The sequence below is a fragment of the Pseudophryne corroboree genome, chromosome 1 (assembly GCF_028390025.1).
Source record: "Pseudophryne corroboree isolate aPseCor3 chromosome 1, aPseCor3.hap2, whole genome shotgun sequence".
Taxonomy (NCBI): Eukaryota; Metazoa; Chordata; class Amphibia; order Anura; family Myobatrachidae; genus Pseudophryne; species Pseudophryne corroboree.
This window is the reverse complement of record NC_086444.1, coordinates 317,734,174-317,751,293: the sequence shown is the minus strand read 5'-3', so window position 1 is coordinate 317,751,293 and position 17,120 is coordinate 317,734,174.

Here is a 17,120-nt window from a genome sequence, read left to right as displayed (position 1 = left end):
TAGGCAGAGGAAGCACTGCATCACCTGTCATAGACTTTTTACTCCAGAGTTTTGACTATAAAAATTATTAGAATACAAAGAAGATATTTGTAATATATTCTTTGTATTTTTCATATACTTTATATAGTCAAATCTCTGGCATATACGTTAGTATGACAGAAAAGGCTCTGCCTCACCTATCTCACTATCCCCCCCTCCTCCTCCCAACGCCACTGCATTACACGTACGTAGGTTGCACCAGAATTTTTTACAAACTGACAGCTGATGGAAGATGAGCTTTTAAGAGACAAAGGGGGAAATTTACTAAGCTCCCGATTTTGACCGAGATGCCGTTTTTTCATCAAAGTGTCATCTCGGTAATTTACTAAACACTAATCACGGCAGAGATGAGGGCATTCGTAATTTTTTGCAAGTCCAAGTAAAAAATTACGAATGAATACACCATCGGTCAAAACGCGGCTGTTTAAGTATGAATCTCGGTCATTTACTAAGAAGTGCAAAGCAAAAAAAAAAAAAACACTGCCGTGAAAAATTACAACTCGTAAAAAAGTGCTAAAAAAAAACAGACCTTTTTTTTTTATTCGTGATTGGATAGGCATGCACGGATCCATGAGATCCGTGCATGTATATCAGTGGGAAGGGGTGGGAAAGTGCTTATTTTTTCAAAAAAAATTGCGTGGGGTCCCCCCTCCTAAGCATAACCAGCCTCGGGCTCTTTGAGCCGATCCTGGTTGCAGAAATATGGGGAAAAAAATGACAGGGGTTCCCCCATATTTAAGCAACCAGCATCGGGCTCTGCGCCTGGTCCTGGTTCCAAAAATACGGGGGACAAAAAGAGTAGGGGTCCCCCGTATTTTTAAAACCAGCACCGGGCTCCACTAGCTGGACAGATAATGCCACAGCCGGGGGTCACTTTTATATAGTGCCCTGCGGCCGTGGCATCAAAAATCCAACTAGTCACCCCTGGCCGGGGTACCCTGGGGGAGTGGGGACCCCTTCAATCAAGGGGTTCCCCCCCCCAGCCACCCAAGGGCCAGGGGTGAAGCCCGAGGCTGCCCCCCCCCATCCAATGGGCTGCGGATGGGGGGGCTGATAGCCTTTGTTGTAAAAGAAAAGATATTGTTTTTAGTAGCAGTACTACAAGTCCCAGCAAGCCTCCCCCGCATGCTGGTACTTGGAGAACCACAAGTACCAGCATGCGGCGGAAAAACGGGCCCGCTGGTACCTGTAGTACTACTACTAAAAAAATACCCCAAAAAACACAAGACACACACACCGTGAAAGTATAATTTTATTACATACATACACACATACATACATACTTACCTTATGTTCCCACGCAGGTCGGTCCTCTTCTCCAGTAGAATCCAAGGGGTACCTGTTGAAGAAATTATACTCACGAGATCCAGGGGTCCAGGGTCCTCGGGGAATCCAGGTGTAATCCACGTACTTGAAAAAAATAACAAAACGGACACCCGAGCCACGCACTAAAAGGGGACCCATGTTTGCACATGGATCCCCTTTTCCCGACTGCCAGAAACCCACTCTGACTGATGTCTAAGTGGGTTTCTACAGCCAATCAGGGAGTGCCACGTTGTAGCACTCTCCTGATCGGCTGTGTGCTCCTGTACTGAGTGACAGGCGGCACACGGCAGTGTTACAATGTTGCGCCTATGCGCTCCATTGTAACCAATGCTGGGAACTTTCTGCTCAGCGGTGACGTCACTTTAGGTCAACCGCAGGGCAGAAAGTTCCCAGCATTGGTTACAATGGAGCGCATAGGCGCTACATTGTAACACTGCCGTGTGCCGCCTGTCACTCAGTACAGGAGCACACAGCCGATCAGGAGAGTGCTACAACGTGGCACTCCCTGATTGGCTGAAGAAACCCACTTAGACATCAGTCAGAGTGGGTTTCTGGCAGTCGGGAAAAGGGGATCCATGTGCAAACATGGGTCCCCTTTTAGTGCGTGGCTCGGGTGTCCGTTTTGTTATTTTTTTCAAGTACGTGGATTATACCTGGATTCCCCGAGGACCCTGGACCCCTGGATCTCGTGAGTATAATTTCTTCAACAGGTACCCCTTGTATTCTACTGGAGAAGAGGACCGACCTGCGTGGGAACATAAGGTAAGTATGTATGTATGTGTGTATGTATGTAATAAAATTATACTTTCACGGTGTGTGTGTCTTGTGTTTTTTTGGGTATTTTTTTAGTAGTAGTACTACAGGTACCAGCGGGCCCGTTTTTCCGCTGCATGCTGGTACTTGTGGTTCTCCAAGTACCAGCATGCGGGGGAGGCTTGCTGGGACTTGTAGTACTGCTACTAAAAACAATATCTTTTCTTTTACAACAAAGGCTATCAGCCCCCCCATCCGCAGCCCATTGGATGGGGGGGGACAGCCTCGGGCTTCACCCCTGGCCCTTGGGTGGCTGGGGGGGGAACCCTTGATTGAAGGGGTCCCCACTCCCCCAGGGTACCCCGGCCAGGGGTGACTAGTTGGATTTTTGATGCCACGGCCGCAGGGCACTATATAAAAGTGACCCCCGGCTGTGGCATTATCTGTCCAGCTAGTGGAGCCCGGTGCTGGTTTTAAAAATACGGGGGACCCCTACTCTTTTTGTCCCCCGTATTTTTGGAACCAGGACCAGGCGCAGAGCCCGATGCTGGTTGCTTAAATATGGGGGAACCCCTGTCATTTTTTTTCCCATATTTCGGCAACCAGGATCGGCTCAAAGAGCCCGAGGCTGGTTATGCTTAGGAGGGGGGACCCCACGCAATTTTTTTAAAAATATTTGACAGTGTTTAATTTAAAAAAAACAAAAAAAATGAACCCCAGCACGGATCACACAGATCCGGCCGAGATTCATTGTAAAAAAGTCGGCAGTGTTTTGCTAATCACTGCCGTAAAAATAGAAAAAAAACCACGAATGACATCGACATCGGAACAAAAGAAAAACCCGAATACGACAGCTTAGTAAATTAGTCGTAATCAATTCAAAAAGTTGCAGGTTTACACTTTCGATGTCATTCGTGATTGAACTTTGACCTGAAACGGGAAAATACGAATCTTAGTAAATTTACCCCAAACTGTAATGTGAATCTAATGCAGGGGTGGGCAATTATTTCAGCTGGGGGGCCGCTTAACACTTCCAGCGAATATTCGAGGGCCACACACAAAATACTCAAAAAGAGATCCCTTTTTACACATTACGGCAGACAGCGTGCCCATTTTACACATTACGGCAGACAGCGTCCCCCTTTTTACACATTACGACAGACAGCGTCCCCTTCTTACAGATTACGACAGACAGCACCCCCATTTTTATAATTACGGCAGACAGCGCCCCCGTTTTTATACATTACGGCAGACAGCGCCCCCGTTTTTATACATTACGGCAGACAGCGTCCCCGTTTTTATACATTACGGCAGACAGTGCCCCCGTTTTTACACATTACGGCAGACAGCACCCCCGTTTTTACACATTACGGCAGCAAGCGCCCCCGTTTTTACACATTACGGCAGACAGCATCCCCTTTTTACACATTACGGCAGACAGCGCACCCGTTTTTATACATTACGGCAGACAGCGTCCCCGTTTTTTTACATTACGGCAGACAGCGCCCCCGTTTTTACACATTACGGCAGACAGCATCCCCTTTTTACACATTACGGCAGACAGCGCCCCCGTTTTTATACATTACGGCAGACAGCGTCCCCGTTTTTATACATTACGGCAGACAGTGCCCCCGTTTTTACACATTATGGCAGACAGCACCCCCCGTTTTTACACATTACGGCAGACAGCGCCCCCGTTTTTACACATTACGGCAGACAGCATCCCCTTTTTACACATTACGGCAGACAGCGCCCCCGTTTTTATACATTACGGCAGACAGCGCCCCTGTTTTTATACATTACAGCAGACAGTGCCCCCGTTTTTACACATTACGGCAGACAGCACCCCCCGTTTTTACACATTACGGCAGACAGCGCCCCCGTTTTTACACATTACGGCAGACAGGGCCCCCGTTTTTACACATTACGGCAGACAGTCCGTACCCCCCTTTCCCCACCCTCCCCTAAACCTATATAGCAGTCCTTACCCTCCCCCTCCCCCTCCCCTAAACCCATATAACCGTTTTTAACTCCCCTCCCCTGAACTTATATGGCAGCTATAGCTTTATCCAGGACAGGGGGTTTACCTATTTGTCAGTGGCAGACGATCCCCGCTGTCTGATGATCCGCGCTGCTGCTGCTGCCGCCGCCGCTTCTCCTCACTGGCCGCCGCTTCTTCTCCCCGCTGGCCGCCGTTTCTTCTCCCCACTGGCCTCCGCAGTGCTCCCCACTGGCCGCTTCTGCTCCGAGTCCCCACTGCAGTGCCCGCCCAGCGCCGCCCCCCGTGACGCCCAGCGCCGCCCAGCGCATGATAGAGGAAATCCCGGTCAGCTGACCCTGTGACGTGACCGGGATTTCCTCAGCGGCGCCGCGTCTAAGAGCAGTGCAATGACAAGCGGCCTGTCGGGCCTCTTGTCATTGCACTCTGGTGGGGCACAGTGGGCCAGGCAGGATCGGTCCGCGGGCCGCATCCGGCCCGCGGGCCGCCTGTTGCCCACCCCTAATCTAATGTCTATGATTTATGTACTGTATTAATGTAATGTACCCATTAAAAACTTAACGTATTTTCTACATAGAGTCTTTAATGTAAAGTTTTCATTTCTTTGAGTTGATTAATTTTTTCTATCTTTTAGAAACAATGTAAGAACGCTTGAGTGTAAATTTCTTTCAAGATCAAATGAAGACTATTTTGCGGGGCTCATAGGCTGTTGCCTACTCTACCTATTTGCACTGCCGATGGCAGATATACTGTATATGAAGATATATCGGAGCATCTGGCAGTGAGTACACTTGCTTCGGGGACTAAAGTCAAAACTGCGCGGGAAAATTCAAATGCCTGCCCAGCACTGACAGGATGACACATCAAGCAGCAGATTGGTAAGTGTGTATACTTACTTAAATCGCCAGGACCTTAGAGATGTGCGGCTGGCACTTTTCATGTTTTGTGTTTTGGTTTTGGTTCTAATTCCACTTCCGTGTTTTGGTTTTGGCTTGGTTTTGCCAAAACCACCCTTTCCTGTTTTGGTTTTGGTATTGGTTTTGGATCTGGATGATTTTTGGGAAAAAACATAAAAACAGCTAGAATCACAGAATTTGGGGGTAATTTTGCTCCTACGGTATTATTAACCTCAATAACATTCATTTCAACTAATTTGCAGTCTATTCTGAACAACTCATACCTCATAATATTGTTTTTAGGCCTAAAAGTTGCACCGAGGTGGCTGTATGACCAAGCTAAGCGACACAAGTGTGCGGCACAAACACCTGGCCCATCTAGGAGTGGCACTGCAGATGCAGACAAGATGGCACTATTCAAAAACTAGTCCCCAAACAGCACATGATGCAAAGGAGAAAAAGAGGTGCACCAAGGCTGCTGTATGACTAAGCCAAGCGACACAAGTGTGCGGCACAAACATCTGGCCCATCTAGGAGTGGCACTGCAGTGTCAGACAGGATGGCACTTTTCAAAAACTAGGCCCCAAACAGCACCTCATGCAAAGATGTCGAAAAGGTGCAATGAGGTAGCTGTATGACTAAGCCAAGCAACACAAACAATTCCCACTGGAATTATATGTCCAAATCACTGGAATTATACGTCCAAATCACTGGAATTAAATGGCAAAGTCACTGTAATTATACGTCAAAATCACTGGAATTAAATGGCAGCACCACTGGACATATACGGAAGTGTCAGACAGGATGGCACTTTAAAAAAATAGTCCCCAAACAGCACATGATGCAAATAAGAAAAAAAGGTGCACCGAGGTTGCTGTATGACTAAGCTAAGCGACACAACCACCTGGCCCATCTAGTAGTGTCATGCAGTGGCTGAATGTCGAGAGTGGGACGCAATTGTTCAGTCCACTGACAGCATCTCCAGCATGTCCCTGTCATTTAAAAAAAAATCTGCAATTGGTGGACTTATACGACAGAACCCCAGGACTAATACAGCAGTACCCCTGGACTCATACGGCAGTGTCAGACAGGATGGCACTTTTCAAAAACTACAGTAAGCCCCAAACAGCACCTCATGTAAAGATGTTGAAGAGGTGCAATGAGGTAGCTGTATGACTAAGAAAAGCAACAAAAACAATTCCAACTGGAATTATATGTCCAAATCACTGGAATTATACGTCCAAATCACTGGAATTAATTGGCAAAATCACTGGAATTAATAATTATATGTCTAAATTACTGGAACTAATTGGCAAAATCACTGTAATTAATAATTATACATCCAAATCACTGGAATTATACTGCAAAATCACTGTAATTATACGTCCAAATCAGTGGAATTATACTGGAAAATCACTGGAATTATACGTCCAAATCACTGGAATTAATTGCGAAATTCACTGTAATTAATAATTATACGTCCAAATCACTGGAATTATACTGCAAAATCACTGTAATTATACGTCCAAATCACTGGAATTAATTGTCAAAATCACTGTAATTATACGTCCAAATCACTGGAATTAATTAGCAAAATCACTGTAATGAATAATTATTAGAGATGAGCGGGTTCGGTTTCTCTGAATCCGAACCCGCACGAACTTCATGTTTTTTTTCACGGGTCCGAGCGACTCGGATCTTCCCGCCTTGCTCGGTTAACCCGGGCGCGCCCGAACGTCATCATGACGCTGTCGGATTCTCGCGAGACTCGGATTCTATATAAGGAGCCGCGCGTCGCCGCCATTTTCACACGTGCATTGAGATTGATAGGGAGAGGACGTGGCTGGCGTCCTCTCCATTTAGATTAGGAGAGAGAGAGAGAGATTGACCTGAGGCTGATACTGTAGAAGAGAGTGCAGAGCTTAGTGACTGACCACAGTGACCACCAGCAGTGCAGTTGTTTTATTTAATATATCCGTTCTCTGCCTGAAAAAAACGGTACACACAGTGACTCAGTCACATACCATATCTGTGTGCACTGCTCAGCCCAGTGTGCTGCATGCCTGCATCATCTATGTATATATTATATATCTGACTGTGCTCAGCTCACACAGCTTATAATTGTGGGGGAGACTGGGGAGCACTGCAGTGCCAGTTATAGGTTATAGCAGGAGCCAGGAGTACAAGACAGTCACATACCATATCTGTGTGCACTGCTCAGCCCAGTGTGCTGCATCATCTATGTATATATTATATATCTGACTGTGCTCAGCTCACACAGCTTATAATTGTGGGGGAGACTGGGGAGCACTACTGCAGTGCCAGTTATAGGTTATAGCAGGAGCCAGGAGTACATATTATATTAAAATTAAACAGTGCACACTTTTGCTGCAGGAGTGCCACTGCCAGTGTGACTGACCAGTGACCTGACCACACTGACCACCAGTATAGTTAGTAGTATACTATATTGTGATTGCCTGAAAAAGTTAAACACTCGTCGTGTGACTTCACTTGTGTGGTGTTTTTTTTTTTATTCTATAAAAAACTCATTCTGCTGACAGACAGTGTCCAGCAGGTCCGTCATTATATAATATATATACATGTCCGGCTGCAGTAGTGATATATATATATATTTTTTATATCATTATTTATCATCCAGTCGCAGCAGACACAGTACGGTAGTTCACGGCTGTAGCTACCTCTGTGTCGGCACTCGGCAGTCCATCCATAATTGTATACCACCTAACCGTGGTTTTTTTTTCTTTCTTCTTTATACATACATACTACTACATCTCTTTATCAACCAGTCTATATTAGCAGCAGACACAGTACAGTACGGTAGTTCACGGCTGTGGCTACCTCTGTGTCGGCACTCGGCAGTCCGTCCATAATTGTATACCACCTAACCGTGGTTTTTTTTTCTTTCTTCTTTATACATACATACTACGACATCTCTTTATCAACCAGTCTATATTAGCAGCAGACACAGTACAGTACGGTAGTTCACGGCTGTGGCTACCTCTGTGTCGGCACTCGGCAGTCCGTCCATAATTGTATACCACCTAACCGTGGTTTTTTTTTCTTTCTTCTTCATACATACATACTACGACATCTCTTTATCAACCAGTCTATATTAGCAGCAGACACAGTACAGTACGGTAGTTCACGGCTGTGGCTACCTCTGTGTCGGCACTCGGCAGTCCGTCCATAATTGTATACCACCTAACCGTGGTTTTTTTTTCTTTCTTCTTTATACATACATACTACGACATCTCTTTATCAACCAGTCTATATTAGCAGCAGACACAGTACAGTACGGTAGTTCACGGCTGTGGCTACCTCTGTGTCGGCACTCGGCAGTCCGTCCATAATTGTATACCACCTAACCGTGGTTTTTTTTTCTTTCTTCTTCATACATACATACTACGACATCTCTTTATCAACCAGTCTATATTAGCAGCAGACACAGTACAGTACGGTAGTTCACGGCTGTGGCTACCTCTGTGTCAGCACTCGGCAGTCCGTCCATAATTGTATACCACCTACCCGTGGTTTTTTTTTCTTTCTTCTTTATACATACATACATACTACGACATCTCTTTATCAACCAGTCTATATTAGCAGCAGACACAGTACAGTACGGTAGTTCACGGCTGTGGCTACCTCTGTGTCGGCACTCGGCAGTCCGTCCATAATTGTATACCACCTACCCGTGGTTTTTTTTTCTTTCTTCTTCATACATACATACTACGACATCTCTTTATCAACCAGTCTATATTAGCAGCAGACACAGTACAGTACGGTAGTCCACGGCTGTAGCTACCTCTGTGTCGGCACTGGGCAGTCCGTCCATAATTGTATACCACCTACCCGTGGTTTTTTTTTCTTTCTTCTTTATACATACATACTACTACATCTCTTTATCAACCAGTCTATATTAGCAGCAGACACAGTACAGTACGGTAGTTCACGGCTGTGGCTACCTCTGTGTCGGCACTCGGCAGTCCGTCCATAATTGTATACCACCTACCCGTGGTTTTTTTTTCTTTCTTCTTCATACATACATACTACGACATCTCTTTATCAACCAGTCTATATTAGCAGCAGACACAGTACAGTACGGTAGTTCACGGCTGTGGCTACCTCTGTGTCGGCACTCGGCAGTCCGTCCATAATTGTATACCACCTAACCGTGGTTTTTTTTTCTTTCTTCTTCATACATACATACTACGACATCTCTTTATCAACCAGTCTATATTAGCAGCAGACACAGTACGGTAGTTCACGGCTGTAGCTACCTCTGTGTCGGCACTCGGCAGTCCGTCCATAATTGTATACTAGTATCCATCCATCTCCATTGTTTACCTGAGGTGCCTTTTAGTTGTGCCTATTAAAATATGGAGAACAAAAATGTTGAGGTTCCAAAATTAGGGAAAGATCAAGATCCACTTCCACCTCGTGCTGATGCTGCTGCCACTAGTCATGGCCGAGACGATGAAATGCCAGCAACGTCGTCTGCCAAGGCCGATGCCCAATGTCATAGTACAGAGCATGTCAAATCCAAAACACCAAATATCAGTAAAAAAAGGACTCCAAAACCTAAAATAAAATTGTCGGAGGAGAAGCGTAAACTTGCCAATATGCCATTTACCACACGGAGTGGCAAGGAACGGCTGAGGCCCTGGCCTATGTTCATGGCTAGTGGTTCAGCTTCACATGAGGATGGAGGCACTCAGCCTCTCGCTAGAAAAATGAAAAGACTCAAGCTGGCAAAAGCAGTAGCACCGCAAAGAACTGTGCGTTCTTCGAAATCCCAAATCCACAAGGAGAGTCCAATTGTGTCGGTTGCGATGCCTGACCTTCCCAACACTGGACGTGAAGAGCATGCGCCTTCCACCATTTGCACGCCCCCTGCAAGTGCTGGAAGGAGCACCCGCAGTCCAGTTCCTGATAGTCAGATTGAAGATGTCAGTGTTGAAGTACACCAGGATGAGGAGGATATGGGTGTTGCTGGCGCTGGGGAGGAAATTGACCAGGAGGATTCTGATGGTGAGGTGGTTTGTTTAAGTCAGGCACCCGGGGAGACACCTGTTGTCCGTGGGAGGAATATGGCCGTTGACATGCCTGGTGAAAATACCAAAAAAATCAGCTCTTCGGTGTGGAACTATTTCAACAGAAATGCGGACAACAGGTGTCAAGCCGTGTGTTCCCTTTGTCAAGCTGTAATAAGTAGGGGTAAGGACGTTAACCACCTCGGAACATCCTCCCTTATACGTCACCTGCAGCGCATTCATAATAAGTCAGTGACAAGTTCAAAAACTTTGGGTGACAGCGGAAGCAGTCCACTGACCAGTAAATCCCTTCCTCTTGTAACCAAGCTCACGCAAACCACCCCACCAACTCCCTCAGTGTCAATTTCCTCCTTCCCCAGGAATGCCAATAGTCCTGCAGGCAATGTCACTGGCAATTCTGACGAGTCCTCTCCTGCCTGGGATTCCTCCGATGCATCCTTGCGTGTAACGCCTACTGCTGCTGGCGCTGCTGTTGTTGCTGCTGGGAGTCGATGGTCATCCCAGAGGGGAAGTCGTAAGCCCACTTGTACTACTTCCAGTAAGCAATTGACTGTTCAACAGTCCTTTGCGAGGAAGATGAAATATCACAGCAGTCATCCTGCTGCAAAGCGGATAACTGAGGCCTTGACAACTATGTTGGTGTTAGACGTGCGTCCGGTATCCGCCGTTAGTTCACAGGGAACTAGACAATTTATTGAGGCAGTGTGCCCCCGTTACCAAATACCATCTAGGTTCCACTTCTCTAGGCAGGCGATACCGAGAATGTACACGGACGTCAGAAAAAGACTCACCAGTGTCCTAAAAAATGCAGTTGTACCCAATGTCCACTTAACCACGGACATGTGGACAAGTGGAGCAGGGCAGGGTCAGGACTATATGACTGTGACAGCCCACTGGGTAGATGTATGGACTCCCGCCGCAAGAACAGCAGCGGCGGCACCAGTAGCAGCATCTCGCAAACGCCAACTCTTTTCTAGGCAGGCTACGCTTTGTATCACCGGTTTCCAGAATACGCACACAGCTGAAAACCTCTTACGGCAACTGAGGAAGATCATCGCGGAATGGCTTACCCCAATTGGACTCTCCTGTGGATTTGTGGCATCGGACAACGCCAGCAATATTGTGTGTGCATTAAATATGGGCAAATTCCAGCACGTCCCATGTTTTGCACATACCTTGAATTTGGTGGTGCAGAATTATTTAAAAAACGACAGGGGCGTGCAAGAGATGCTGTCGGTGGCCAGAAAAATTGCGGGACACTTTCGGCGTACAGGCACCACGTACAGAAGACTGGAGCACCACCAAAAACTACTGAACCTGCCCTGCCATCATCTGAAGCAAGAAGTGGTAACGAGGTGGAATTCAACCCTCTATATGCTTCAGAGGTTGGAGGAGCAGCAAAAGGCCATTCAAGCCTATACAATTGAGCACGATATAGGAGGTGGAATGCACCTGTCTCAAGCGCAGTGGAGAATGATTTCAACGTTGTGCAAGGTTCTGATGCCCTTTGAACTTGCCACACGTGAAGTCAGTTCAGACACTGCCAGCCTGAGTCAGGTCATTCCCCTCATCAGGCTTTTGCAGAAGAAGCTGGAGACATTGAAGGAGGAGCTAACACGGAGCGATTCCGCTAGGCATGTGGGACTTGTGGATGGAGCCCTTAATTCGCTTAACAAGGATTCACGGGTGGTCAATCTGTTGAAATCAGAGCACTACATTTTGGCCACCGTGCTCGATCCTAGATTTAAAGCCTACCTTGGATCTCTCTTTCCGGCAGACACAAGTCTGCTGGGGTTGAAAGACCTGCTGGTGAGAAAATTGTCAAGTCAAGCGGAACGCGACCTGTCAACATCTCCTCCTTCACATTCTCCCGCAACTGGGGGTGCGAGGAAAAGGCTCAGAATTCCGAGCCCACCCGCTGGCGGTGATGCAGGGCAGTCTGGAGCGACTGCTGATGCTGACATCTGATCCGGACTGAAGGACCTGACAACGATTACGGACATGTCGTCTACTGTCACTGCATATGATTCTCTCACCATTGAAAGAATGGTGGAGGATTATATGAGTGACCGCATCCAAGTAGGCACGTCACACAGTCCATACTTATACTGGCAGGAAAAGGAGGCAATTTGGAGGCCATTGCACAAACTGGCTTTATTCTACCTAAGTTGCCCTCCCACAAGTGTGTACTCCGAAAGAGTGTTTAGTGCCGCCGCTCACCTTGTCAGCAATCGGCGTACGAGGTTACATCCAGAAAATGTGGAGAAGATGATGTTCATTAAAATGAATTATAATCAATTCCTCCGCGGAGACATTGACCAGCAGCAATTGCCTCCACAAAGTACACAGGGAGCTGAGATGGTGGATTCCAGTGGGGACGAATTGATAATCTGTGAGGAGGGGGATGTACACGGTGATATATCGGAGGGTGATGATGAGGTGGACATCTTGCCTCTGTAGAGCCAGTTTGTGCAAGGAGAGATTAATTGCTTCTTTTTTGGGGGGGGTCCAAACCAACCCGTCATATCAGTCACAGTCGTGTGGCAGACCCTGTCACTGAAATGATGGGTTGGTTAAAGTGTGCATGTCCTGTTTTGTTTATACAACATAAGGGTGGGTGGGAGGGCCCATGGACAATTCCATCTTGCACCTCTTTTTTCTTTTATTTTTCTTTGCGTCATGTGCTGTTTGGGGAGGGTTTTTTGGAAGGGACATCCTGCGTGACACTGCAGTGCCACTCCTAAATGGGCCCGGTGTTTGTGTCGGCCACTAGGGTCGCTAATCTTACTCACACAGTCAGCTACCTCATTGCGCCTCTTTTTTTCTTTGCGTCATGTGCTGATTGGGGAGGGTTTTTTTGGAAGGGACATCCTGCGTGACACTGCAGTGCCACTCCTAAATGGGCCCGGTGTTTGTGTCGGCCACTAGGGTCGCTAATCTTACTCACACAGTCAGCTACCTCATTGCGCCTCTTTTTTTCTTTGCGTCATGTGCTGATTGGGGAGGGTTTTTTGGAAGGGACATCCTGCGTGACACTGCAGTGCCACTCCTAAATGGGCCCGGTGTTTGTGTCGGCCACTAGGGTCGCTAATCTTACTCACACAGTCAGCTACCTCATTGCGCCTCTTTTTTTCTTTGCGTCATGTGCTGATTGGGGAGGGTTTTTTGGAAGGGACATCCTGCGTGACACTGCAGTGCCACTCCTAAATGGGCCCGGTGTTTGTGTCGGCCACTAGGGTCGCTAATCTTACTCACACAGTCAGCTACCTCATTGCGCCTCTTTTTTTCTTTGCGTCATGTGCTGATTGGGGATGGTTTTTTGGAAGGGACATCCTGCGTGACACTGCAGTGCTACTCCTAAATGGGCCCGGTGTTTGTGTCGGCCACTAGGGTCGCTTATCTTACTCACACAGTCAGCTACCTCATTGCGCCTCTTTTTTTCTTTGCGTCATGTGCTGATTGGGGAGGGTTTTTTGGAAGGGACATCCTGCGTGACACTGCAGTGCCACTCCTAGATGGGCCAGGTGTTTGTGTCGGCCACTAGTGTCGCTTAGCTTAGTCATCCAGCGACCTTGGTGCAAATTTTAGGACTAAAAATAATATTGTGAGGTGTGAGGTATTCAGAATAGACTGAAAATGAGTGGAAATTATGGTTTTTGAGGTTAATAATAATATGGGATCAAAATGACCCCCAAATTCTATGATTTAAGCTGTTTTTTAGTGTTTTTTTAAAAAAACACCCGAATCCAAAACACACCCGAATCCGACAAAAAAAATTCGGTGAGGTTTTGCCAAAACGCGGTCGAACCCAAAACACGGCCGCGGAACCGAACCCAAAACCAAAACACAAAACCCGAAAAATTTCAGGCGCTCATCTCTAATAATTATACGTCCAAATCACTGGAATTATACTGCAAAATCTCTGTAATTATACGTCCAAATCACTGGAATTAATTGGCAAAATCACTGTAATTATACGTTCCAAATCACTGGAATTAATTGGCAAAATCACTGTAATTATACGTCCAAATCCCTGGAATTAATTGGCAAAATCACTGTAATTATACGTCCAAATCACTGGAATTAATTGGCAAAATCACTGTAATTAATAATTATACGTCCAAATCACTGGAATTAAATGGCAAAATCTCTGTATCGCCTGCCTAGTGAAGTGGAATCTAGATGGGATCTGGTACCGGGGACACAATACCTCCATCAATTGTCTAAATCCCACTGCACTAATGGCGGATACCGGATGCACGTCTAACACCAACATAAGTGTCAAGGCCTCAGTTATGAGGGCTTCCATTGTCATGTGAAGCTGAACCACTAGTCATGAACATAGGCCAGGGCCTCAGCCGTTCCTTGCCACTCTGTGTCGTAAATAGCATATTGGCAAGTTTACGTTTCTCCTCAGACCATTTAAATTTCTTTTTTTGGGTCTTTTTACTGAACTTTGGCGTTTTGGATTTTACATGCCCTCTACTATGACATTGGGCATCGGTCTTGGCAGACGACGATGGCATTTCATCGTCTATGTCATGGCTAGTGGAAGCAGCTTCAGCACTAGGAGGAAGTGGTTCTTGATCTTTCCCTATTTTATCCTCCAAATTTTTGTTCTCCATTATGTTTCTGGAGTTATATAACACAATATGCGGCACAGGAATGACTGATGGCTGATGGCCAGGACACTACCACTGATCTGAGTCAGCACAACACAGCAACACTGTAAGGGTCTTGTTATTATTATTATTATTATTATTATTATTATAATACGGCAGCAGTGGACATATAGCAGCAGCGTATACCACTTTGACTGCCTGGTCACTGGAATGACTGATGGCCAAGACACTACCACTGGTCTGATGCAGCACAACACAGCAACACTGTAAGGGACTTGTTGTTGTTGTTATTATTATTATTATTATTATTATTATACAGCAGCAGTGGACATATAGCAGCAGCGTATACCACTGTGACTGCCTGGTCACTGGAATGACTGATGGCCAGGACACTACCACTGGTCTGATGCAGCACAACGCAGCAACACTGTAAGGGACTTATTATACAGCAGCACTGGACATATGGCAGCAGAGGACACCACCACTCTGAATGGTCACTGGACTGACTGATGCACAGGACACTAGCACTGGTCTGATGCAGGACAACACAGATAATTATACAGCAGCACTGGACATATGGCAGCAGATGACACCACCACTGTGAATGGTCACTGGACTGACTGATGCCCAGGACACTACCACTGGTCTGATGCAGGACAACACAGCAACACTGTAAGGGACTTATTATACAGCAGCACTGGACATATGGCAGTAAAGGACGCCACCACTGTGACTGATGCAGCACAATACACCACCACTGAACTGATGCAGCACAACAGAGCACCACTGGACATATGGCAGCAGAGGACACCACCACTGAACTGATGCAGCACAACAGAGCACCACTGGACAGCACTGCACATATGGCAGCAGAGGACACCACCACTGAACTGATGCAGCACAACACAGCACCACTGGACAGCACTGCACATATGGCAGCAGAGAACACCACCACTGTGACTGATGCAGCACAACACACCACCACTGAACTGATGCAGCACAACACAGCACCACTGGACATATGGCAGCAGAGGACACCACCACTGTGACTGGACAGATTCAGCACAAGACACAGACACTGGGGACACTGAGAGAACGGAGACACGTCCTCTCTCTACACTCTCCAATGCCGGAGTGAAAATGGCGGGGACGCGCGGCTCCTTATATGGAATCCAAATCCCGGAAAACCCGAGCCTGGCTCCGAACCGGACTCGAATGGTGAAGTTCGGTACCGTTCAGTTCTCTGAGAACCGAACCCGCTCATCTCTAGTTACAACACCCACAACGGGATATAGGGTGTGACTTTAAGAAATGTGCGAGTTTAGCGCTAAACTCACACATTGTGCAAACTCAGCCAATGTAATGGGGTGCGAGAACATGCAATCTTGCTTGTTTGCTGTAATCCCAAAGCTCGCAATGGCAAAACTCACATACAGATGTTTTGCCATTGCAGACGTACAACTCAGGAAATGTCTACCGCATACCGCATTACAGTGCCACAGTTCATATTATGTAACCTTATATTGTCCTCCAGTTATTTAATACCACATTATAATGAGCAGGCCCAGGGGTATAATTCTAAAAAATTTCACCATTGGGTATTACATAGGGGCCCTTACACACTTTTGCCTTATGGCTTAAAATATATCTAACACATGTAACTTTGACAAGATAGGTGCACTCCCTGCACCTGTGGTAGATATGCCCTTTAGGCCCACCATCCTTCATTTCTTATTTTTATAACATCATAGAGAGAAAGATATTGGGGGTAATTCCAAGTTGATCGCAGCAGGAATTTAGTTAGCAATTGGGCAAAACCACGTGCACTGCAGGGGAGGCAGATTTAACATGTGCAGAGAGAGTTAGATTTGGGTGGGTTATTTTATTTCTGTGCAGGGTAAATACTGGCTGCTTTATTTTTACACTGCAATTTAGATTGCAGATTGAACACACCCCACCCAAATCTAACTCTCTCTGCACATGTTATATCTGCCTCCCCTGCAGTGCACATGGTTTTGCCAAATTGCTAACTAAATTCCTGCTGCGATCAACTTGGAATTACCCACCTTGTTCTTTTCCCCAGATATAGTATATGTGGCTTTGCTGGTCCATACAGGTGGTTATATAAGGTATGTTCCCACAAGAAACATCAAACAATCTGTCATCACTATTATTACCCTGCAGGGAGAGATGGCTACTGGCTGATCAATGGTTTCTACGTCTATATGCTTTTCCATAGTCTGTTAATATTTACATGTTAGAGGATGCTTCCATACCTTGGCCTGGTTACCAGGGCTTGTTCACTGAGAAGAGAGCTGCCAGACTTCCCCTGACTCATGCTGTTTCTGGCAGGCCTTGCTAGGTACAAGAATTCCACATGTTTCCAGGAGCCATGGAAAGCTTTTATCATTTA